A 24,675-nucleotide genomic window follows, 5' to 3' on the forward strand; every position below is an offset into this window, starting at 1 on the left:
AGAGGCTTGGAGGGAAAGACAAAAAGAAATTGAACACGGGGACAGACCATCGGGGATAGAGAATGCCTGGAGGTGCACAGGTTGGTGGGTAGAGGGATTGGCAGAGAGAGAGAATATGGGGGTGCAGAATGTGAAGCGAGAGGAATTAGCGGTTGCAGAGTGTGGGGAGAGAGAGTGGACGAGGGCAGAATGTGGGGGGAGAAAGAGCAAAAATGAATGGCAGGAGAGGGTGGGGAGAGAGCATGATTGGGTCAGAGAGTGGGGGGAGAGAGAGAGAATGAGTGTGGGGAGAGGGACTGGATGCAGGAAGGCAAAGGGTGGGGAGAAAGAGAAGGGGAATGGATGGGGGACAGAGGGTAGATGAGAGACTGGACGGGGGCAGAGGGTATGGAGATAGAATGGAGGGGGTTGCAGAGAGTGGGGTAAGAAACGAGGGTGCAGAGGGTGGGATGTGTGTGTGAGAGAGAGAAGAGACGGGAAGCTCGGGATAGTGAGAGAGAATGGACGGGGGGGCTATCGGTGGCGATGGGTAAATGGACAGGGGACGCTGAGGGGATGATTGTGTCTTGCTTCAATGGGGAGGTGGTGAATGCATACCACCCACTCACACCATACCCCCCCCCCCCGACTCCCAGGATCCCCTTCTCCGTACACGTGCAGTGCAGATTTTTGTAAATGACACTACACAGAGTCTGGAACACTGTGTGAGCACAGTCACCCTCACGTCCTGGCATCAACAAACCACTGCCTTTCTCTTTTAAAAACTAAATAAAGACATGGGCGACATACTGGGGATGGAAGAAGTGGCTGAGAAACTGAACTGAGAGTCAGCGCTTTCAAGAGAGGGCAGCTGGGCAAAAACAGGAGGACGGAAGGATGAATTCGGTTTGGAATCCATCGAAAGGTGGAGGAATTGGGAGACAGACTTTGGGTAGAACATAGAGAAGGATGTTCCGTACAAACCAGAATTCTCTCATCTTATTTTCTGCCCTGCACTGACAGCAGTGATCTGATCTCTCAAGGTATTAGCAGAGAAAGAGATTTGCTGTTCAGGCATGCACAAGGAATTTACTCAGGACCTGAATATCAGCAGCATTTGAATCCAGGAGGGGAAATATTTGTCTGCAGGAAATTATTCCAAACTTGACATGCATCGAGAAGCCCCGCGATTACACGCAGCCTGCGTGGGAGTGCCCCAGGGTTCTGACTGTGGAGAGAACTTTAACTCTTTGGAGAAATGTGGACTGGGTATTCTCACTGTAGATGAGCCCTTCATTGGATCGTTGAGGCTGCCAAGACACACTGACCCCTACACCGTGGAAACTCTGTGGAAGCAAATTCAATTTCTCAAATGGACTGAAGTGTTTTCACAGGCTCTATGTAGGGGCTCTATGATTCCCCCAACATGTCTGCAGCCTGGCTTCCAGCTCCATCTCTCTGAGCCAAAGGTCCTCCAGCATGTGTTTTCCCTAGTTTCCAGCATCCACAACCTCCCACCTCCTGCAAATCGAACGATAAGTCCCACGCTGCCCTCTCCAGTGTGTGTTGTGGAACTGCTTAACCAATTTTAGTGGACAAGCAGAGGCTGATAGCCAAGTTTGGAATCCATAAGGATGGCCTCAACCAGGACCTTGGGTTCATGTCACATGACAGGTAACCCCACTTCACTGTCACTCTCTCTCACACACACAAAGGACATACACTCACATTCACACAGACCCCTCTCTCAGACACACACATATACCCCCCACACTCACACCCTCTCAGGCTAATACTCTATCTCACACACACACACTTTATCAAGCATGCACACACACACAAACAGACTCTCTCACGCACATGCCCACACTCTCACCCTCTTATGCACGCACACTTACATATCAGGCTTTAGGGTGACTTTGAATTTGCAGAATTATATTTGTAGATATATTATATTTTGCTCAAAAAGCACACAATCTACAGGCAGTCAATCCATGTGAGATATTATAAATTTCTACTTTGGAAATAGAACCAGTCTGATTCAAGTTTGATATACAGACCTTAAGTTGTCTCGAGAATGTGTTTTCAAAGTTCTGGGATTTACATATGAATGAACCAAAACCTGCAACCCATTCTAAAAGAGAAAAGACTTAACAACAATCTAGGTTTGTTCAATATATCATTTCTGTTGCATGAAACTGCAACCTTTTGCTATAAGTTCTCTTATGGTTGCTCCACAAACACCTGATGAAGGAGCAGTGTTCCAAAAGTTAGTGCTTCCAAATAAACATGTTGGACTATAACCTGGTGTTATATGATTTTTAACTTTGTTTCTTGTGAATACATCCCACACCGCCCAGTGCTGCCAGTAAACCTTACAATGCTGATGAAATGATGCGGTACCTGCACTCCGGAAAAATTTACAATATCTAACAATACTAGCGACTCATCCACTGCTCATTCACTGCTCATCCACATGACATTGGAAACTTAGTGCAGGAGTTTGAAAGAAATGAGCAGCTTTAAAACAAAAATCTGTTGGATCTCACAGCTTTCAATGAGAGTCTGAGACCGGGGTTAAGTTCTGTTTAACCCAACTTTGCCACCCAACTTTGTTACAGTTTCAGATCTCCCCAGCAAAAAAGTGTATGAAAAGTAGCCTTTTTTAAAAAAAAAGCAGCTCAAAGTGCACACACTCCTCCCAACTTCACTTCCTTTCCTGTTGGTCAGCTGAGTTGTCCCTTTATAATTGGATCCTTGATCCAGCCTTAAGCCGAAGGACATATTGCCTCACTCAGCAATTTCAATCCAACTAAATTACTGCCACTCAATTGCCGTGTGTGTGTGTGTGTGTGTGTGTGTGTGTGTGTGTGTGTGTGTGTGGGGTGGGGGGGGGGGGAAGGGCAGTTAAGAGTCAACCACACAGCTGTGGGTCTGGAGTCACGTGTAGAACAGACCGGGTAAAGGATGCAGCTGGGATGACTGAGTGAATCCTTTCCCACAAGGGCAGTTTCCTCCCCTAAAAAGGGCATGAGTGTATCAGATGAGAGATTTTCCCCCTGAAAATGGTTTCATCATGAGATTCTAAACTCCAGATTTCTGACCGAATTCCAATTCTGCAACCTGGCACAGCAGGATTTGAACCTGGGAGTCCCCAGAACTGGGTTGAAAGTCCAGTCGATAATGACACTCAGCCGTCATTCCTTCAATCCCCCTGCGATGGCACGTGAACTCGCAGGTGGGCGGAGCGGGTGAAGCCCTTTCCACACTGAGAGCAGATGGATGGCCTCTCCCCAGTGTGGACCCTTTGATGGATCAGCAGTGTAGATGACTGAGTGAACCCCTTCCCACACACGGAGCATGTGAATGCCCTCTCCCCGGTGTGAATCCGCTGGTGCCTCCGCACGTTGCTCACATGACTGAAGCTCTTCCCACTCTTGGGGCAGGTGAACCCAGTGAGGACCCGCTGGTGGGTCAGCAGAGAGTAAGAATCGACAAATCCCTTCCCACACTCAGAGCAGGTGAACAGCCTCTCCCCCACATGAACTCGCTGGTGTTTCAGGAGATGGATGCATTGATGAATCACTGCCCACACTGAGAGCAGGAGAACGGCCTCTCCCCCGTGTGGACCCGCTGGTGTGTCTGCAGCCGGGACGACTGAGTGAATCATTTCCCACAATGGTGACAGATGAATGGCCTCTCCCTGGTGTGAACTGCACAGCCAACTGAAACTCTTCCCGCACACTGAGCAGGAGAACGGCGTCTCCCCAGTGTGAACATGTCTGTGGGTGTCAAGCGCTGATGGGAAAGGGAATTATTTCCCACAGTCCCCACATTTCCACGGTTTCCTCTTTGGAGGGAGCTTTCCTTGTGTCACTCTGGGTTTGGAATTTAAAACAGAGCGGGTACACGGTCTCTCCCCAACGTGAGGGGTGAGATTTTGATTCCCCAAACTGAGTAAATGGCTTGAAGCAGTTTTCACAGTCAGCGCACTGAATCTTCCTCACTCGGGTGTCTCAGTATTCTTCGAGGAGAAAGTGAGGACTGCAGATGCGGGAGATCAGAGCTGACAATGTGTTGCTGAAGAAGGGCTCGTGCCCAAAACGTCGATTCTCCTGCTCCTTGGATGCTGCCTGACCTGCTGCGCTTTTCCAGCAACACATTTTCAGCTCTGTCTCAGTATTCTTCCTGCCACAGTACTGTCCAAAATCTCTCAAGCCGACAAAAACAAACATTTCTTCTCGAATTGAATGGCTGCTGATATTCAAGTCCCAATGAATCAAGTGGCTCTGTCAGAAGTTGATGTATCATTTGTTTCCAGATTTCTTTCTGCATGTCTTCCTGCAAAAAAACCCCACTAAGTTTGATCACTATCAGTACTATTAAATGAACATAACATCGGTGGCAATTCCTGTAGATTGCTAGATGCCTGCTGATCATATATTATGCAGGACACAGAAAGCCCTCATGCAGCCAGATAGCCTTAGGTGTGAATGGAGATAAACGTCATTTAGATGACAATGACCTGGACAAAGCTGCCGACAAAGGTGCTGGAAATGGAGCTGAATCAAGGATATGATAATGAAATGTCAAAGCTGTTTGAGAAAGGAAAGCCGGTAAAGTTGCTGAATGACTTCCTGCTGGCCTAGTATATAAAAAAGATGACAATAATACATGGCATAAATCCATTACTGCATTAGAATGTTAAAAATCATAGCCACGAAGCTTTTACAACAGCCAACAATATCAGATACACACTATATGAAGCAACATGCGTCTACATTTTATATCAATGTGCCAATCCCTTAAAAACTGCTCAGTTCCATGAGAAACTACCCTTTTAATTGTGAACATGAGGAAAGAAGCAATCCTTTTCCAGGGTGCAAACTCTATGTGTGCCAAACTGAGGGAATACACAATGAAAATACCTTTGAGACAGAGAGCATCTGAGCACCTTTGGAGAGTCTGCTCCTTTCCTGGATTCACTCCAGTTACCACAAGTGAATAGTTTCCTCCTGTCACTCTCTCCAGCCCCCCTCCACCTCCCCCCCATATAAAGAATGGAAAGGGGGAGACATTGCTTTGCTCCCAGATGTTGCCCAGAGGGCGGGGGCTTCACTATGAAACTGACAGGTTGTGACATCCACAATGGCAAGTGGGATGGGGGGGGAGTTGGGGCGACAGTGGGCCCACACTGCACCTGCGCTGCCCTGTAGCTGAGGTATGTGGGGAGGGGAGGGCACTTACAAACTCCCTTCGCTCTCCTCCAAGTTAATGCAGTTTGAGTTCAACCAGAGCACGTGATTTAATTTTAGCTTCACACTCACAGAAAACCACCTTCTCTGTGAATCCAGCACTTTATTTCACCTTCACTCCATGGAAATTCTGATTTGTGTGACTCCAGGATTGAAGTTGCTACCGTATCTGCTACAGGGTGTTGGGTAAAAACTGTTTATTTTATGAACCATTTCAACTCAAACCCATCCTTGCCATTCAACTACTAATTTGTGGAATGAACTTCCTGAGGAAGTGGAGGATCCAGGTACAATTAAAAGACATTTGTTTAAGTACATGAATAGGATAGGTTTGGAGGGATATAGGCCAGGAGCAGGCAGGAGAGATTGGGTTAGATTAGGATTATGGTTGGCATGGACTGGTTGGACCAAAGGTCCGTTTCCAAGCTGTATGACTCGATGGTAAGTTCATAGTTCCTTGAAAGTGGAGTCACAGGTAGACAGGACAGTGCAGAAGGTGTTTGGTATGCTTGCGTTTTTTTGGTCAGTGCACTGGATGTAGGATTGGGAGGTCATGTTGCGACTGTAGAAGACATTGGTTAGGCCAGGTTTGGAGTGTTGCATGCAATTCTGGAACCAGTGATCCCACCCTGACACAACATAAACCAGAGATAGTGACTGAAATTGACTCCGATACAGAATCAAATAATTAAATCCCTGCAGTGCAGGAAGAGGCCATTTAGCCCATTGAATGCATTGGGTATAGGAGTTGGGAGGTCACGTTGCAGCTGTACAGGACATTGGTTCAGCCACTTTAGGAATGTTGCATTCGATTCTGGTCTCCCTGCTCTAGGATAGGAAAACTGTTGTGAAATCTGAAAGGGCACAGAAAAGATTGATAAGGATGTCACCAGGGTTGGAGGGTTTATGGTATAAAGAGAGGTTGAATAGGATGGGGCTGTTTCTCTGGAGTGTCGGAGGCTCATGGTGACCTTAAAGAGGTTCGTAAAGTCATAAGGGGCATGGATAGAGTAAATGGTCCAAAGGAAGTGGTGAAGTCTTGGACAATTAAAACATTTAAAAGGCATCTGGATGAGTGTGTGAATAAGAAAGGTTTGGAAGGATATGGGTCAAATGCTGGCAAATAGGTCACTAGATTCATATAGGAAAGCATAGTTGTGTTGGATTAAAAAGTCTGTTTGTATATCTCTATGTATATTTGTTAACAGATGCTTTATTTCTGTTGATGTAAATATCCTTATAAATCATAGCTGGGTACTAATACTTAGATGCAAGGAAGAGGGAATTTCTCAAGTGGGGCACAAGAAGAATCCTGGGAGACCCCTCATTCTGGTTTACTATCTAATAAACAAACTTTAAGCATGAGCACCAAATGTCCGTTTATGTCTAATTTTGTTTCATTGTCTTTGTTTTATTCCCTGCTACGATGACTCACTCAGCCTGGATGGTTGACAGGCTAAGTGATGTGGGTTGGGCCTTGATTGACGGAATGTTTTATGATTCTGGAAGCTGTAAAAGGGGGTCAAAGGCTTCAGCAGAAATCTAGCAGAGCTGAGAACAGATGACATTTCACTCTGTGGGAACAGGGAGATCAACAGGAGAACAGTGAAATCAGGATCTGAAATCTGAGCTGACACCATACTACTCTGTGATCTGTGCTTCGATTAGCAGGGCCAACCATCTACCTTTACAGACCTTCCCATTCAATTTGAATACCATGTACCCCCTCAATATTCAGGATCCAATCCTTGGCATCCTGAAGCCATGCCTCTGTAGGAGTCTTATATCATATTCTCTTCAATGTGTACAGTCAATTCATCCACTTTTGTTTCAATGCAGCACACATTCAGACATACAGTCTTCAGTTTCGATTGTTGTGATCTTTTCAATCCAGTTTTGATTGTTGGGACATTTACTATCCTTGTCCCTTTCTATCATTCTCTAATGTTCATTTTCCACATCATTACATTGCTCACCTGTCTTGATTTGAATTGACCGTGAGAAATGCAGGTTTATACATTCACAGGAATAGAAACAGGAGTAGGCCATTTGGCCCATTGCGCCTACTCCAATATTCATAAAGATCATGGATGACCTATCCATCGTCTCAGTTCCACTTATCTGCACTATCCCGACTACCCTAAATTCCTCCCTTGCAAAATCCCGTCGAACTGTGTCTTGAATATGGCTACTTCTCTTGCTTCCTTGGGCAAGGAATTCCATGGCTTCACCACTCTCTGGGAAAAGCAATTTCTCCACTTCTATCTCCTCCACTCCCCCTAATCTTGTGACCTAGTCTCACCCACCAGCAGAAATGACTAGATAAACTGGGGCTGGGTGGCATGCTCTTTGGATGGGTCAGTGTGGATTTGATGGGATGAATGGCCGGTTTCCACACAGGAGGGCTTCTATGAATAACCGCAGTTGTGTTTGCCCCAGATCATAAACCCAGAATCTCCCACCTTCTACAAATGGAAAGACAAGTCCCACCCTGCCCTCTTGTGTGTGTGTTATCTAACTGCTTAATAATTTCCAGTGAATACAGCTCACACCTGCTGCTGCCGCCAGTAACCTTTACAATGTTAATGAAATAATGCAATACCTGCAGTACTGAAAATCGTAAGGCTTCTAATGAAACCAGTTACTGATTCACTGTTCCTTCTGATGTACAGCATTGGAAATATAATGGTAGAGGCTGAATGCAATGAGCAGTTTAAAACAAAAACCCACCTAACCCTTCACTCGGCTCAGGACGCTTTACTTAAAACACCTCTTCCTCACATTTCAACAACTTCCCATTTTCCACCAAAATCCCAGATGAACTCATTCACTCAACTGCTGTCTCACAAATGAAAGATTTCATTGTAGCTTCTGCTCCCAGTAAGGGCAAAACATCTTTGAAAGTTGCTCTGAAAGTCCAGTCTTCACAACGACATTTCTGCTTTCCTTCAGTTGAAATTGTCTGTGCTGACCAGATATCCCAAATTAACATAGTCCCATTTGTCAGCACTTAGCCTGTATCCCTCTCAATTCACCCTACTGCCAGATGCCTTTTAAAATATTGTAATTATACCAGCCTCCACCACTTCCTCTCGCAGCTCATTCCATGCTCGATTCACCCTCGGTGTGAGATAGTTGTCCATAAGGTTCCTTTTAAATATTTCCCCTCTCACCTCAAACCTATACCCCCTAGTTTTGGACTCCCCTACTATGTGGAAAAGATCTTGGCTATTCATCCTATCCATGCTCCTTATGAACTTCTATAAAGTCACCCCTCAGCCTCCAATGCTCCAGGGAAAACAGCCCCGACCTATTTAGCCTCTCCATATAGCTCAAACCCTCCAACTCTGGCAGTAGCCTTGTAAATCTTTGTCAAACCCTTTCAAAGGTTCACAACACTTTTCCTGTAGCAGGGTAACCAGAACTGAACGCAGTATTCCAAAAGTGGCCTAATCAATGTTCTGTACAGCTGCAACATGACCTCCCAACATCTGCACGGAAATGCACTGACTTATAAAAGCAAGCATAACATACTACATTCTTCGCTAGCCTGTCTACCTGCGACTCCACTTTCAAGAAAATATGAAGCAGCACTCCAAGTTATCTTTATTCAACAACACGCCCCATTAACTTTGCAGATCCTGCCCTGATCTGTCTTTCCAAAATCCAAATTTCAAAATGGGGCTGAAAATCTTAATTGACGTGATTGAATGGTGGAGTAGATCTGATGGGCCGAATGTCCTAATTTCAGCACCTATGTCGTATGTTCTCTAGTTGTCCTGGACACAGAGGGAGAGAATTGGGAGCAGGAATAGGTCATTTGGCCGTTCCAGTCAGCACCAGCATTCAACAGTTCATAACTGGACATGAGTATACCTGCATCCAGGTGGATAGGCTGGGAATTTTTTCAGGATAAAGTGAGGACTGCAGATGCTGGAGATCAGAGCTGAAAATATGTTGCTGGAAAAGCGCAGCAGGTCAGGCAGCATCCAAGGAACAGGAGAATCGACGTTTCGGGCATCAGCCCTTCTTCAGGAATGAGGAATGTGTGTCCAGCAGGCTAAGATAAAAGGTAGGGAGGAGGGACTTGGGGGTGGGGCGTTGGGAATGCGATAGGTGGAGGGAGGTCAAGGTGAGGGTGATAGGCCGGAGTGGGGTGGGGGCGAAGAGGTTAGGAAGAAGATTGCAGGTTAGGAAGGCGGTGCTGAGTTCGAGGGATTTGACTGAGACAAGGTGGGGGGAGGGGAAATGAGGAAACTGGAGAAATCTGAGTTCATCCCTTGTGGTTGGAGGGTTCCCAGGCGGAAGATGAGGCGCTCTTCCTCCAACCGTCGTGTTGCTATGGTCTGGCGATGAAGGAGTCCAAGGACCTGCATGTCCTTAGTGGAGTAGGAGGGGGAGTTGAAGTGTTGGGCTACGGGGTGGTTGGTTTGGTTGGTCCGGGTGTCCCAGAGGTGTTCTCTGAAACGTTCCGCAAGTAGGTGGCCTGTCTGCGTTTTGGCTGAAAAAAATATTCCTTATCTCATCCCAGCATTTCTTGCCTCAGAGAACTGTGTGCAGAGTTCATGTATATAATTCCCTGTATGGTATTTTGTAAATAACATTCGTTTGCTGGTTGTTTGTATCGTGTATTTCAGGTTCATTAGCCGCTGTTCAAGTGTGTTGGGAGGTTTGTGGGCCACCATGCTGCTGAGAGGTTTAAGTTGTCTGGACGTCATTTCACAGATGTATTTAATGTAAAGTAATGTGGCTAGATTTTCTGCAGACGTTGTGTCTACTTGTGTCAGTCTGTTGATGTGAAATCATCACACTGGGTTTATTGGGTAGGCAAAAGTGAGGACTGCAGATGCTGGAAACCAGAGTTTAGATCAGAGTGGTGCTGGAAAAGCACAGCAGGGCAGACAGTTTCCGAGGAGCAGGAAAATCGACGTTTCGGGCAAAAGCCCTTCATCAGGAATAAAGGCAGGACGCCTCCAGGTTAGAGAGATAAATTGGGGGTTGCTGGGCCGAAGGTCGCAAGGAGGACAATAGGTGAATGGGGGTGGGGATGGAGGTGACAGGTCAGCGAGGAGGGTGGAGCGGATAGTTGGGAAGGGAGATTGACAGGTAGGACAGGCCATGAGGATAACGCTGAGCTGGAAGGTTGGAACTGAGGTAAGGTGGGGGAGGGGAAATGAGGAAACTGCTGAAGTCCGCATTGATGGCCTGGGGTTGAATTTATCTGAGATGGTCTCGTGGTTAGGCTTCGGCGCTCTTACCGCCGCTGTCTGGTTCGATTCCCCGTCAGGGAAGCAATTTATGGGGGGTTTATTGGTTGCCCGTTCTTCTTAAATGCGCTGCACAGTTATTTATTGATCTTCGTAGTTCCTGGATGCTGCAGTGTGTCGTGGCTCGTTGAGATACTGTCCTGATTCAGATTTGTTTGTATGTGTCGGGATGATTGCTTCTGTCGTTAAGTTCTTGGTTCGCGTGCGTGGTTTTCCTGTAGACGCTGTTTTGAATTTACCATTGACTGTTCGGTCTACTGTGACATCTAGAAATGGCACTTTGTTGTTGTTCTCCTCTTTTGTGAATTTTATGCCAGTAAGGAGATTGTTGATGGTGTTGTAGGTTTCCTCTAATTTGTTTCATTTTCTGATGACAAAAGTGTCATTGCTGTTGCGGTCCCAAAGTTTGGGTTGGATCGTCGAAAGGGCTGTTTGTTCGAGTCTCTGCATTATTGCTTCTGCTCGGAATCCTGATACTGGTGGTTTCATGGGTGTTTCGTTGACTTGCTTGTCGGGCTTGTTACTGAATATGAAGTGGGTGGTAAGGCACAGTTCCACGAGCTTGACAGTGCTATCTTTGCTGGTGAAGTTGGTGCTGTGTTTGTATCTTTGGTTCTTCGAGTAGTGTCTTCAGTTTTCTTTGGCCACGTTGATGTTAATGGATTGAAAAGGACTGTTATGTCAAAGGACATCATTATTCCATCCTCTTCTATCTCAGTGTCTTTGGTGTTCAGGAATTCTTGGATGGAGTAAATGGAGTGGTGTGAATCTTCGACTTGGTGTTTTAGTCCTCAGTGGAGGCCTTTGACTAGTCTGTATATTGGTGTTCCAAGTAGTGAGACTATGGGCCTGAGGGGGCGGGGGGTGGGGGGGGGGAGCTCCTGGTTTGAAAAGGAGGAGAACAACAACAATGTGCCATTCCTAGATGTCACAGTAGAGCGAACAGTCAATGGGGAGATTCAAACTAGCATCTACAGAAAAACAACACACACAAACCAAATACTTAACCACAGAAGCAATCATCCCAACACCCACAAACGAGGCTGCATCAGGATATTATTTCAACGAGCCGCTACACACTGCAGCACAGAGAAACTATGAAGAACAGAAGAGAAATACGTATATAGTGTATTTAAGGAGAACAGGTACCCAATAAACGCACTCCGCCAATTTCTCATTGATGCTTCCAAGCTGACTCTCAAAAATTCGGTTTTTCCCTCCATTCTTTCCTGTTTGTTTTTTGTGGGTTTTTAAAGCTTTCGTAATCCTCCGACTGAGTTGGGAAGTTATGTTGTGGCTGTACAGGACATTGGTTAGACCACTTTTGGAATATTGTGTGTAATTCTGGTCTCCCTCCTATCAGAAGGATATTGTGAAATTTGAAAGGGTTCTGAAGCACAAATGGGTCCACAGAGGGGAAGAGGCCCTTCTGCTCCCCTGAGTGTGGGAAGGCCTTCAGTGATTCCTCTGCCCTGCTGATACACCAGTTGGTCCACACCGGGGACGGCCGTTCTCCGACCCCAAGTGTGAGATGGCCTTCAGCAGTTCTTCCCACCTGCTGAGACACCAGTGGGTCCACACTGAGGAGAAGCCGTTCTTCTGTCCCGAGTGCAGGAAGGGCTTTGCTCTTTCCTCCGAATTGCTGGCCCATTGGTGGGTCCACATCGGTGAGAGGTCTTTCAGTTGCCCGATGTGCAGGAAGGCCTTCAGAAATTCCTCCGCCCTGCTGAGGCATGAGTCCATTCACATCAGGGAGAAGCCGATCTCCTGCCCCGGGTGTGGGAAGGGCTTTACCCGCTCCTCCACACTGCTGAAGCACCACCTGATCCACCCGGGGAGGGTGGGGGCGGAGGACGGTCGGAGGGGGAAGGCCATTCTGCTGCCGTGAGTACGGGAAGTCCTTCAGCAATTCCTCCGCCCTGCTGAAGCACCAGTGTGTCCACCCTGGGGAGAAGCCCATCAGCTGGTCCGAGTGTGGGAAGAGGTTCATATTTTCCTGCAACTTGTGGAAGCACCAGCGGGGGCACCAGCGCTCCCAGCAATCAGATCCCACCGGTGACGCTGCCTTGGGTCTCACTCCAGGACTGAACCTCCTGCCAGTTCTGACAGTGGGTGCAGTGGGAGAGTACGTGGGCTGTTTTTGTTTTCTGCTGGACTACAATTGCATCCCCCAAAACCTCACAACCATAACCCCATGGTGGCTCACGGATTGCACTGCTGCCTAATGGCACCAAGAACCCAGGAATAATTCCACCCTTCGGGGTCTGTGTGCAATTTAGGGAGGGTAGGAAAATGGATCTGACTGGGTTACTCTTCGGAAGATCAGTGCAGATGTGTTGGGCTGAAGGACCTATTTCCACACTGTAGGAGTGCAACCGTCCTATGAGCTTTGCTTTCAGTGGACACTGCTGCTCATTGAGCCAGGAACTACACATTTACAAATGAAATGATCCAAAGAAACCTAAGACTGCAAGACCATCGGAGCAGAAGTTAGGCCATTCGGCCTGTCGAGTCTACTCTGTCATTCGTTAGTGACAAAAGTAGCGCAGATGAGATTAGCTTCAGTGTGAACACAGGCCATTTGTCTCCACAAGTCCACACCGACCCTCCGAAGAGTAACCCATCCAGACCCATTTCCCTCTGACTGACGTACCTAACTCTATGGGCAATTAAGCATGGCCAATCCACATGACCTGCACATCTTTGGTTTACGGAAGAAAACAGGATCACCCAGAGAAAACCCGCACAGACGCTGGGAGAAAGTGCAAACTCCTCACATACAGTCACCCAAGGCTGCAATCAAACCTCGGCCCCCGGCACTATGAGGCTGCAGTGGTAACCACTGAGCCATTACATACTGCGTGCCAAAGAAGGAAAGCAGGAGTTTGGGAGAATACAGCAAGCCAGGCAGCACCAGGATGTGGAGTAGTCAGCGTTTTGGGTATTAACCCTTCTTCAGGACTGAAGCGTTGACTTCTCTGTGAGAAACGATTTACGGGAATGTTGCTGGGGTTTGGAGGATTTGAGCTACAGGGAGAGGCTGAATGGGCTGGGGCTGTGTTCACTGGACCATCAGAGGCAGAGGAGTGACCTAATAGAGGTTACAAAATCATGAGGGACATGGATAGGGTAATAGACAAGGTCTTTTCCCTGGAATGGGCGAGTCCAGAACTAGAGGGCAGAGGTATAGGGTAAGAGGAAAAATATATTACATGGACAACATCTTCATGCAGAGGGTGGGATATATATGAAATGAGCTGCCAGAGTATATGGGTCAGGTGTTGTCAAATGGGACTAGATTAATTTAGGATATCAGGTCAGCATGGACAAGTTGGACCGAAGGGTCTGTTTCCATGCTGTACGTGTCTCTGACTACTGGTCCTGATGTAACTTTAAAATGGAGTCCAAGTAACTTTGAATAGTTTAATCTTGTTGAACTCACCTCCTGAAAAGTTTCAGATGAATCCCTCTGAGAGATACTGTTTAAACATGCTGAGTTGGACAAAGTATCCCATCAAGTTCAACACAAACCCAGAGTTGGAGAAGTCAGAAGTCAGAACACCAAGGGGACCAGAACTGAGAGAGATCTAGGGTTGCGGGTTATTAGCTCCTAGAAAATGGGGTCGTTGGTAGACAGGGTGGTGAAGAAGGCTTTTGGCATGCTTGCTTTCATTGTTCAGAGCATTGAGCACATGAGTTGGGACGTCTTGTTGCAACTGTCACACATGCCACACAACAATGATAGGGGTGGCCCTGCCCCCCTCTGACTGGCTGTCCCTTTGAATATCTGGGGGACGATTAGACCCACCTGCCTGTGTTTGGCTCAAATGTACTTATCCAAATAATTTTAAACATTGTAACATTACCTGCATACACAACTTCCTCTGACAGTTCATTCTTCACACGAACCACCTTCAATGTAAAAAACGTTGCCCCCCTCCGTCCTTTTTAAATCTTCTCCCTCTCATCTTAAAAATATACTCCCAAACTTTGAACTCCCCTATCCTTCAGGAAAAGACACTGGTTATTCACCTTATCTTTGTCCCTCATGACTTCATAAACCTCCATAACCTCCACCCCCAACCCTCTGCACTCCAGTGAAAAAAGTACCAGCCTCTACCGTCTATAAATCATTCTGGCAACATCATAGTTAAAAAAAGGTGAGCTTTAAGAATTGACTGAAAGGGCAGTGAAGATTCAACCAGCTGACAGTGGATCTGAAATCACATGGAGATCAGGTTCGGACAGCAGGAAACCAGACAAGATTTTCCCACAAACCACAACAGTTTCATCATTAGACTCGTAATTCCAGATTTATATTGAATTCAGATTCCACCATCTGACGTGGTAGGTTTTGAACCCAGGTCCCCAGAACCTTACCTGGGTGAATAGTCTGGTGACAAGAAAGCCAGCCATCACCTCCCCTGGACACATTGGCTTATTGTGTTTAGAGGTAACAAAGGAGCAAGAGGTTTCAGCAGCTGCTAAGGTGTTTGATATTACACAAGGGAACATCAGCACTCTCAGTAATGGCACATACTGAAGCCAGGACCCTGTTTCAGAGGTAAGGGCTCGGGAACCATAAGAAATAGGAACAGGAAAATGCCATTCAACCCCTTGAGCCCGCTTCTCCATTCGATTGGATTGTGGCTGATCTGACATTCTCCACATGCACTTTCCTGCCCTTTTCCTGTGACATGAAGGTTGTCAACAGAGTTACTTGGATGGCGGAGGGGGGAGTTCAGGTCGAACTTGGGGACTAAAACAATGGCTTCACACTTCAAAATATTTAACTCAGGGAATGTTTATAGTTTATAGTTAAAGATTCCTGAAGAAGGGCTCATGCCTGAAACGTGGATTCTCCTGCTCCTTGGATGCTGCCTGACCTGCTGCGTTTTTCCAGCAACACGTTTTCAGCTCTGATCTCCAGCATCTTCAGTCCTCACTTTCTCCTAGAGAATCCCATGGAGTCTCACAGAGTGACACAGATGTACAGCATGGAAACAGACCCTTCGGTCCAACTCGTCCATGCAGCCCAGCTATCCTAACCTAATCTAGTCCCACTTGCCAGCACTTGGCCCATATCCCCATAAAACCTTCCTATTCATATACACATCCAGATGCATTTTAAATGCTGTAATTATACAGCCTCCATCACTTACTCCAGCAGCTCATGCCGTACATGCATCACCCTCTGCGGGAAAAGGTTGCCCCTTAAGTACATTCCATATCTTTCCCCTTCCCTTCCTAAAACTATGCCCTCTCGTACTGGACTTCCCAATCCCAGGGAAAAGAACTTGTCTATTTGCCCTAACCATATCCCTCATGATTTTATAAACCACTATAAGGTCACCCCTTAGCCTCCGACGCTCCAGAGAAAACCGTGAATTCAGCCTCGCCCTATAGCTCAACCATCCAACCCTGGCAACATCCTTGTAAATCTTTCCTGCACCTTTTCTAGTTTCACAACATATTTCCGATAGGAAGCAGACCAAACCTACATGCAATATTCCAAACGTGGCCTGACCAATGTTCTGTACAGTGGCAACATGAGCTCCCAACATCTATCCTCGATGCTCTGACCAACAAAGGAAAGCAATCCAAACGCTTTCTTTACTATCCAATCTGCCTGCGTCTTTACTTTTAAGGAAATATCAACCTGAACTCCATGGTCTCTTTGCTCAGCAACACGTCCAAGTAACTTCCCATTAAGTGTAAAAGTCCTGCTCTCATTTGTTTTTCCAAAATGCAGCACCTCATATTTATCTACATTAACCTCCATCTGCCACTTCTCAGCCCATTGGCCCATCTGATCAAGATCCCATTGTAATCTGAGGTAACCTTCTTTGCTGTCCACAACACCTCCAATTTTGGTGTCATCTACAAACTGACTAACTATACCTCCTCCGTTTACATCCAAATCATTTATATAAATGACAAAAACTAGCGGACCCAGCATCGATCCTTGTGGTACACCATTGGTCACAGGACTTCAGTCTGAAAAGCAACCCTCCATCACCACCCTCTGTCTTCTGCCTTCTAGCTAGTTCTGTATCCAAATGGCTAGTTTTCCCTGCATGCCATGAGATTAAACCTTCCTCACCAGTCTCCCATGTGGAACTTTGATGAATGCCTTCCTGAAGTCCATATAAATCACGTCCATCGCTCTGCCCTCATCAATCCACTTTGTACTTCTTCAAAAAACTCAATCATGTTCGTGAGACATGATTTCCCAAGCATAAAGTCATGTTGACTATCCTTAATCAATTCTTGCCTTTCCAAATGCATGTAAATCCTATCTCTCAGGTTTCTCTCCAAAAACTTGCCCGTCACGGATGTCTGTCTCACTGGTATATAGTTCCCTGGCTTTTCCTTACCACATTTCTTAAATAGTGGCACCAAGTTAGTCACCCTCTAGCCTTCCGGCACCTCACCTGTGACTATTGATGACACAAATATCTCAGTGAGAGGCCCAGCAATCACTTCCCCAGTTTCCCACAGAGTTCTGGGGTTCTCCTGATCAGGTCCTTGGGATTTATCCACTTTTATGCATGTCAAGATATCCAGGAATTTCTCATTTGTAATACGGACATTTTTTCAACATGTCACCATCTACTTTCTCACATTCCATATCTTCCATGCCTTTCTCCACAGTAAACACTGATGCACAATATCCGTTGAGTATCCCCCCGCCCCGCCACACCCGATCTACTGCAGCTCCACAGAAAGGCCGCCTTGCTGATCTTTGAGGGGCGCTATTCCCTCCCTTGTTATACTTTTGTCCTTAACGTATTTATAAAAACCCTTTGGGTCATCCTTAACTGTATTTGACAAAGCTATCTCATGTCCCCTTTTAGCCCTCATGATTTCTCTCTTAAGTATGCTGTACTGCCTTTATTCTCTAAGGATTCACTCGATCTCTCTGTCGATACCTGATGTATGAATCTTTCGTTATCTTTACCAAAATCTCAATTTCTCTGGTCATCCAGCATTCCCTACACCTACCAGCCTTTCCTTTCATCCTAACAGGAATATACTGTATGTGGACTCTTGTTATGTCATATTTGAGGGCTTCCCATTTTCCAGCAGTCCTTTAACCTGCGAACAACTGCCCCCAATCAGCTTTTGAAAGATCTTGCCTCATACCTGAGCGTTCCTCCAATTTAGAACTTCAACCTTTAGATCTGATATATTATTTTCAATCACTATTCTAATGTTAATAGAATTATGGTTGCTGGCCCTTAGGTTTTGCACCCTCGCCAGTATGTACATCCTCATTGTGAATTAGAAAATTTCCTTGTACACACTTAAAAAATTTCTCTATTTGGTGGATAAGTAAATGGGCAGAAGTTATAAATTGGGTCAACTCTTCCTTCATTCCCATCAACCCTACCCCCATTCCCACCCCAATAGTCCAACGGCACTTTCCCCTGCAACTGCCGAATGTGTGACACCAGCCCATCTACCTGCACCCTCCTCACCATCCAAGGGCCCAAACTTACCTTCCAGGTGAAGCAGCACTTTACCTGCTCTTCCCACAACCCAGTCTACTGTATTTGCTGCTCACAATGTGGTCTCATCTACAATGGGGAAAACGAAACATAAACTAGGCAACTGCTGCACAGAACATCTACGTTCTGCCCGCAAAAAGACCCTGAGCTTCCAGTTGCCTGCCAATTCCACACCCCATCCTGTTCCCTGGCCAACATCTCTGTCTCAGGTTTGCTGTAGTGTTCCGGTGAAGCTCAGCACCAGCAGAACGAAGAACACCGAATATTTCACTTGGGGATCATACATCCCTCCGGTCCCAATATCGAATTCAATAATTCTAGGGCCTGAAATCCAAAGTATCCTCGTCCCGACCACACACACCAAGACTTGTTATCACGCAGTCTGTCATTGCACAGGATGTATTCTTAGCCACGAACAGTCTCCATTCCCCCTCCCACACGGATCGTTATCAACTCCCTTTCCTGTCCAACAATTCTTCCCTCGCTTTGGGTTCTGCCCTGATCTATCATTTACTGCATCCGCCTTCCTCCCACAATATCTCCTGCATATAAACCAACGTTTTCTCAATCACCATCAGTTCCGTGGAAGGGTCACCGGCACCTCCTGTTTTTTGTTCCTGATATACAGCATCCGCAGTTCTTTCACCTTTTTATTGAGGTAGAGTTGGCAATTGTTTCGCGAGACAGAAGGAGAGGGGGGAGAGACGGAACAGACATGAACTATTGATCTCCGTTGTTACTGATAATGTGAAATCATTGCAGTGCGATCACTTCCCTGAAGTATGAAGGGGAGGCAGAAGCCATCCGTGAGCCTGGAGCGGAAAGGTAGCGTGTCTGATTCCAGATCTGAAGGAGGCGTGTTCGAAACACGTCAGGTTCACTGACGTCGTTGTTGGGCTAAATGCTTATCTCCCCCAGTTCATCACGGGATTTAAACACAGCCGCTTCGTTCAGTTGGTGACAGCGCGGTGTGAGTCACATCATACCAATATTTTTATAACATAATCCAGAGACTCCCGTCTTTATGTTTCAATCTATCAGGAGAGTGACAGCGAATTCAGATAGAAATATTTCCCACCAACAGCAAATCCTTTCCTCTCACTGGACACTGTTCAAATTATCTTTTTTCAACAGAAGGAGCGGAAACTACAGTCTGACGGGCCCTCTCCACATTAACGGTGAGCCTGAATTTTATAAACGGTGTCAGTAATATCCAATGGCGGACACTGATTTGGTTCAATCGATTTTTTTCCCAACCGTAATTCACCGAGAGGATGCTGCTGTGTGAAACAGCGTGGGGAATTACTGCAGGGCCTCCTGCGTATGGGACACACCGCAACTGATGTCTTTCACCTTCACCAGTTTATTCCTATCTCGGAGAAGAGAGATCTGAAGATTCGGAGCATAGCAGCCAGACAGAGAACAGGAGAAGAGCACTCAGACCTTCACAAGCTTGACACCACAGCTGGGTCATTGTTGCCCATGCATCAGTATGGGATAGTAATATGCATCTACTGACTGGAAGCACAGCAAATTGGAGTGCTGGTGGGACTATCACACAGGAGAAAACGGCTTCGACCTATCAACTGGAGTGGCTCCCAATGCGCAACTCCGCTCACCTCAACTGAATAACTGTCAACAAATTACTCAGTGATTCAAAGGAATACTCAGTTTTGAATCTGCATAGTGGCATGTACCTTCGAGAATGATATTAAAACACCTTCATTGCTGTGATGTAGTATCCTGTTGGGCAGAATATACCCGTTGTCAATTTTCCTACGTTCTGTTGGTCCAACTCCAATTTCACTCAGAATCACGAAATGTGTGACAGCTCAGACTGAGGCCATGCAGCCCACCTTAGCTCTGCTGGTTCAACACAATATGTAAATAAGTGTCTCATTCTGTCGCCTTCTCCCTGTAAATCCGCACATTGTTACATTGAACATGCCCACCGAATTCCCTTTTGTGTCCATTGAATCTGCCTCTTTGTCGCTGCCAGACAGCGACTTACTGACCCCACTCCCTGTGTGAAAACGGTATTCCTAATGTCACTTTTACTTATTTTCCTGATGACCTTAATCTCTGCCAAATCGTTCTCGATCCTTTCAGGCCTGGGAGCATTTTCACTGCATTATTTCCTCTGTCTAAAACCCTCATGACGTGGAAAACTTCAATTAGATCAGCTCAGCCCTCTGTTCTCCAAAGAGAGCTGCCCCAAACTTTCCAGTCTCCCTTCATTGCTGACATTCCTCAGGACGGTACCATTCACGTTATCCTGTTCAGCGCCGTCTGCAATCACTTCACTTCCCCGCTTCCTGAAGTATCACCCTCAGAATTGAGCGTAATACAGGTGGAGGATTCATTCAGACTCGGATTGCGCGGGCGAAAAATCTGCAATACTTGTTCTCATTTTCAACACGTGTTTCCCTTCGCCGTGTTCACTGCAATGGCAGCTCTGCGCCATCCCTCATTCAGGCAGTCCGATCTTAATTCACGAAGCGACTTTAATTGACAAAATTGATCGGGCATTTTTGCTCATGTCAATTTAAGGAATAACGGTTCGCCTGGGATTTTAACCCGGGAACTCTCACATGTCTGCATATGCTCGAAGACCCAAAGCTAGAATCATATCCCAGACTAACGAGCCACCAGCCATGGGTGCAGCCAACTCCTGAAGCAGCTGAGACTTGCTCAGTACGAAATACATTGTACATTGCTCCCAGAAACGCAAGCAGCGAAGAGTTTCAAGAACATCCGCTTCTCAATCTGTCTCCCTGCTCCCCGGACGCTGCTGTTTTTCCTGTCCCCAGGGACCGGGCTCTCTCTATTGGTGGATAATTGAACCATTTTGTTTCTACTTACAAGCTGTGCTGATGGAAGGCAGAGCCCATTCACTCTTCTGCTCTCTCACACTATTACGTGAGGCAGGAGAAGTCAGTTACAGTCATGCGTAGGAAAGGGGCAACTTTGAACTTGTTCCAAAGGTCTTGTTAACGGAGAGACAGAAAGATGCTGCGCTGTCGGGACAGAGAGAAATGGACACCGGAGACTCTTCCCTCAGGTAAATTGGTATGAGTGCATTTTTGTGCAGCCTGCTTGGTGTTCAGAATTTGTCTTGACACAGCAATCCTGCAGAAAGTCTTTTATTACACGGACGTTGGTTTCTTTACTTCAGGAAATGGACTAAAACAGCAAGTCATGTGTTTCAACTTCACCGGTTCATTGCCAACTGAGAGAAGAGGTTTCACACGAGATCAGGTCACAGCGACAGAGAACAGGACAAGACAACTCAGAGCTCCACAAGGGTGCCAGTGCAACTGTGTAAATTTGACTTGTGTATCGATATTGAGCTCAGATACCCGAAGTTTTGGGAAGCAAACGACATCGCAAGGAAAAGAAAAGAGCAAAGCGCCGTTACAGATATTTAGACACTCAGGAAGTCGTTTGAAAGGCAAGATGCTGAACAGAGTACCATCACAATTGAAAGTCGCTCAAGGAGGCAATGAACAATAGCAGAGGATGGCTGGCCCAGCACGCTCCCGTTGCGCCACTCTGCTCCTACGCACAGCTTCGTTTTCCACAGGTCCCTTCAGCCTTTCGTCTGGCGTGTGGCATGCACGTTCGAGACTGATGTCAAAGATTTCCACTGCTGTCGTTTATAAGCTGTTGTGGAGGCTGTGTAAATATAAACTTTTTCTAACTTCCCACATTCTCTTGTGATTTCACTCTGAATAGACGCGATGCGGCCCACCTTCGCTCTGCTGGGTCGACACAGTAAGTAAACGTGGGTCTCTATTCGTATCATTCTCTTGCCTTCTCCATGTAATTCTGCACATTGTTACTTTAAACATGACCACCGGATTCCCGTTTGCGTCGAATGAATCTGCCTCTTTGTCAGTGTCAATTAGGGATTTACTGACCCCAACCACTTCCTGTACGAAAGCATTCTTCCTAATGTCACTTTTGGTTCTTTTCCTCATGCCTTTAAAACTCTGCCGAATCGTTGCCGATCCTTTCAGACGTGGGAACATTTTGACGACATTACTTTCTCTGTCCAGACTTCGCAAGACTTGAAAAGCTTCATTCGGGCCAGATTTCAAACTTTTGTACTCCGAAGGGAGCTGTCCCAAATTTCCAATCGACCCTTATCGCTGACATCCCTCAAACACCGCACCACTCACGTCAACCTATTCAACGCTATCTCCCACCATTTCACTTCCCTGTTTTCTGCCCCATTCGTACTCCAGGCAGCTCAACCTCGTTGAACGAAGGTGCTTTTTGAGAAAATTAATGGGGCATTTTTGCACAAATCAAGTTATGAGACGCAGCCTTTTTGGGGAGTTGAATCTAGGACCGCGCAGAAGTCTGTACAGTTAAAGACTCTCCCTGAGAATCATGCCCCCAGACCAACAAGCCAAACAGCGGCTATTTCCCCACCTCACACCTCTTGAGCTAGCTGAGACTTGCTTAGTGTGAAATACATTTGACATTTCTCTAAGAATTGCAAGTGACGAAGAGTTTCCAGAACAGCTGATTCTCATTCTGTCTCCCTGCTGCTGTTTGTCCCGTCCCCAGGAACCGGGCTCCCTCCACTGTTTCGAAACTTTTCTCTGACACCCGAGTGGCCAGTGACAAGCATTGCCCTCCTCAACATCGGATACAGAGAACAGAAGGCCCCTCAGAGTTTTTCACCTCAACTGTGCACATTGGGCCAGTATATCATTGTGAAATATTTATGTCAAAGCTTTTTTTGGGAAGCGGATGTGAAGGCAAGGTACAGAACAGAGCGCTGTTATACGGGAAAGCTGCTCAAGGAGACGTTGAATGAATAGGAGAGAATGGTCTCTCTTTTGATCTGTTATGATCCCAATAAGCACGCGTTGTGCCATTCTCCTGCATTGCTCGGCAGTTTTTCCAGAGAAGTATTCAGTTTTTCATCTGGCGTGTGGCAGGCACGTTTGAGAATGACGTCAAAAGATCTTCTCTGCTGTCGTGTCATTTGCTGTTGTGCAGACATATCGTCGATGTGCAAAAATAAACTCTGTCTAAATTCCCACATTCTGTTTTTCGAATTACGATTTCGCTCAGAATCACTAATTTTCAAAACTCGCAATATTCAAACTTTAACAAATTGCTCATAGAAATGATTAGTGAACACCTGGAAGAAATTCTTCCAAACTTACCTGGGGAATTTCGCTTTGAGGGGTCTTGAACTTTAAGTGGAAGGAAGGGAAGTTTGTCTCGAGGCTGTTTAATGTGGAGATGTGTTCTCCCGTTAAACTGGTCGTAGTTGACTATCCCAGTGCTTCCCGATGCAGGGCTGCCCGATCCCCAGGGAGGTTTACATGTAGCAACTGGAGAGAATCCAGAGATGGAGCAGATTCTGCAAAGGTGCTCAAATACTTTCTATCTCTCTTTTAGGTATTTTTCTTGTGTATTCCCTCAGATTGGCACGCATGCAGTTTGCACCCTTGAAAATGATTGTTTTTTTCCTCATGTTCACAATGAAAAGTGGTTTCTCATCGAATTGAGCCGCATTGAAAGGATTGTCATATTGATATATATATGTACACGTATTTAGTTTAAGATTAGATTAGATTTGAATGAAGTTTTCCTCTAAACACGCCTAAGCCTATCTGGCTGCATGAGGGATTTCAGGTTTCTGTGTGCTGGGTATTATGTGATCAGCAGGCATCTGGAAAACTACAGGAACCGTCACCTATGTTATGTTCGTTTAATAGTACTGACAATGACCACTTATTTTGTGACTTTTTTTTGCAGGAAGACGTGCCGAAAGAAATCTGAAAACAAATGATACATCAACTTCTGACAGAGCCACTTGATCCATTGGGACTTGAATATCAGCAGCCATTCCAATCAAGAAGACATGGTTGTTTTTGTTTGCTTGAGAGATTTTGCACACTGGTGAGGCAGGAAGAATACTGAGACACCGAGTGAGGGAGATTCAGTGCGCTGACTGTGAAAAGTGCTTCACACCATTTACTCAGCTTGGGGGAATCAAAGTCTCATCCCTCACGGTGGGATAGACTATGTCCCCGTTCTGTTTGTAATTTCAAACCCGGACCAACACAAGGAAAGCTCCCCCAATGGGGAAACTGTGGGAATGTGGGTACTGTGGGAAAGGATCCCCTTCCCCATCCGTGTTGGAAACTCACGACGTATTCCCAGCGAGGAGAGGCCATTCACCTGCTCAGTGTGCAGGAAGGGCTTCAGTCGGATCAGCCATCTGGAGACGCACCAGTGGATACACAAGTGAGAGAAGCCATTCACGTGCCCCATGTACGGGAGGGGGTTCACTCAGTCAGCTGCACTGCTGACCCACCAGTGGGCCCACACCGGAGAGAGGCCGTTCACCTGCTGTCAGTGCCGGAAGGGCTTCACCTGCTCCTCCCACCTGCGGAGGCACCAGCGCGTTCACGTGCTATCGCAGGGGGGATGGAAGGAGCGATGGCCGAGCGCCGCTAACAACCCAGCTCTGGGGACTCTCAGGTTCGAATCCCATCGCGGCAGATGGCAGAATTGGGATTCGGTCAGTAATCTGGACTTCAGAATCTTAGGATGAAACTGTTTTCGGAGGGCAAAAACCCATCTGATTCAGTCATGTCCTTTTCAGTGATGGAAACTGCCGTTGCGGGAAAGGAT

At 46.5% G+C, this 24,675-nt stretch overlaps 1 long non-coding RNA gene across 1 annotated transcript in view; it reads left to right on the forward strand.

Annotated features, from left to right (window-relative positions):
* Positions 1-23,847, forward strand: part of LOC140460607 (uncharacterized) — a 115,006-nt gene extending 91,159 nt beyond the window's left edge. Inside the window, exon 3 of the long non-coding RNA XR_011954236.1 lies at positions 23,794-23,847. This is a non-coding gene — a long non-coding RNA (uncharacterized lncRNA). The remainder of the gene's footprint in view (positions 1-23,793) is intronic.
* The last annotated feature ends 828 nt before the right edge of the window (positions 23,848-24,675 follow it).

The sequence above is a fragment of the Chiloscyllium punctatum genome, chromosome 36, assembly GCF_047496795.1.
Source record: "Chiloscyllium punctatum isolate Juve2018m chromosome 36, sChiPun1.3, whole genome shotgun sequence".
Classification (NCBI taxonomy): Eukaryota; Metazoa; Chordata; class Chondrichthyes; order Orectolobiformes; family Hemiscylliidae; genus Chiloscyllium; species Chiloscyllium punctatum.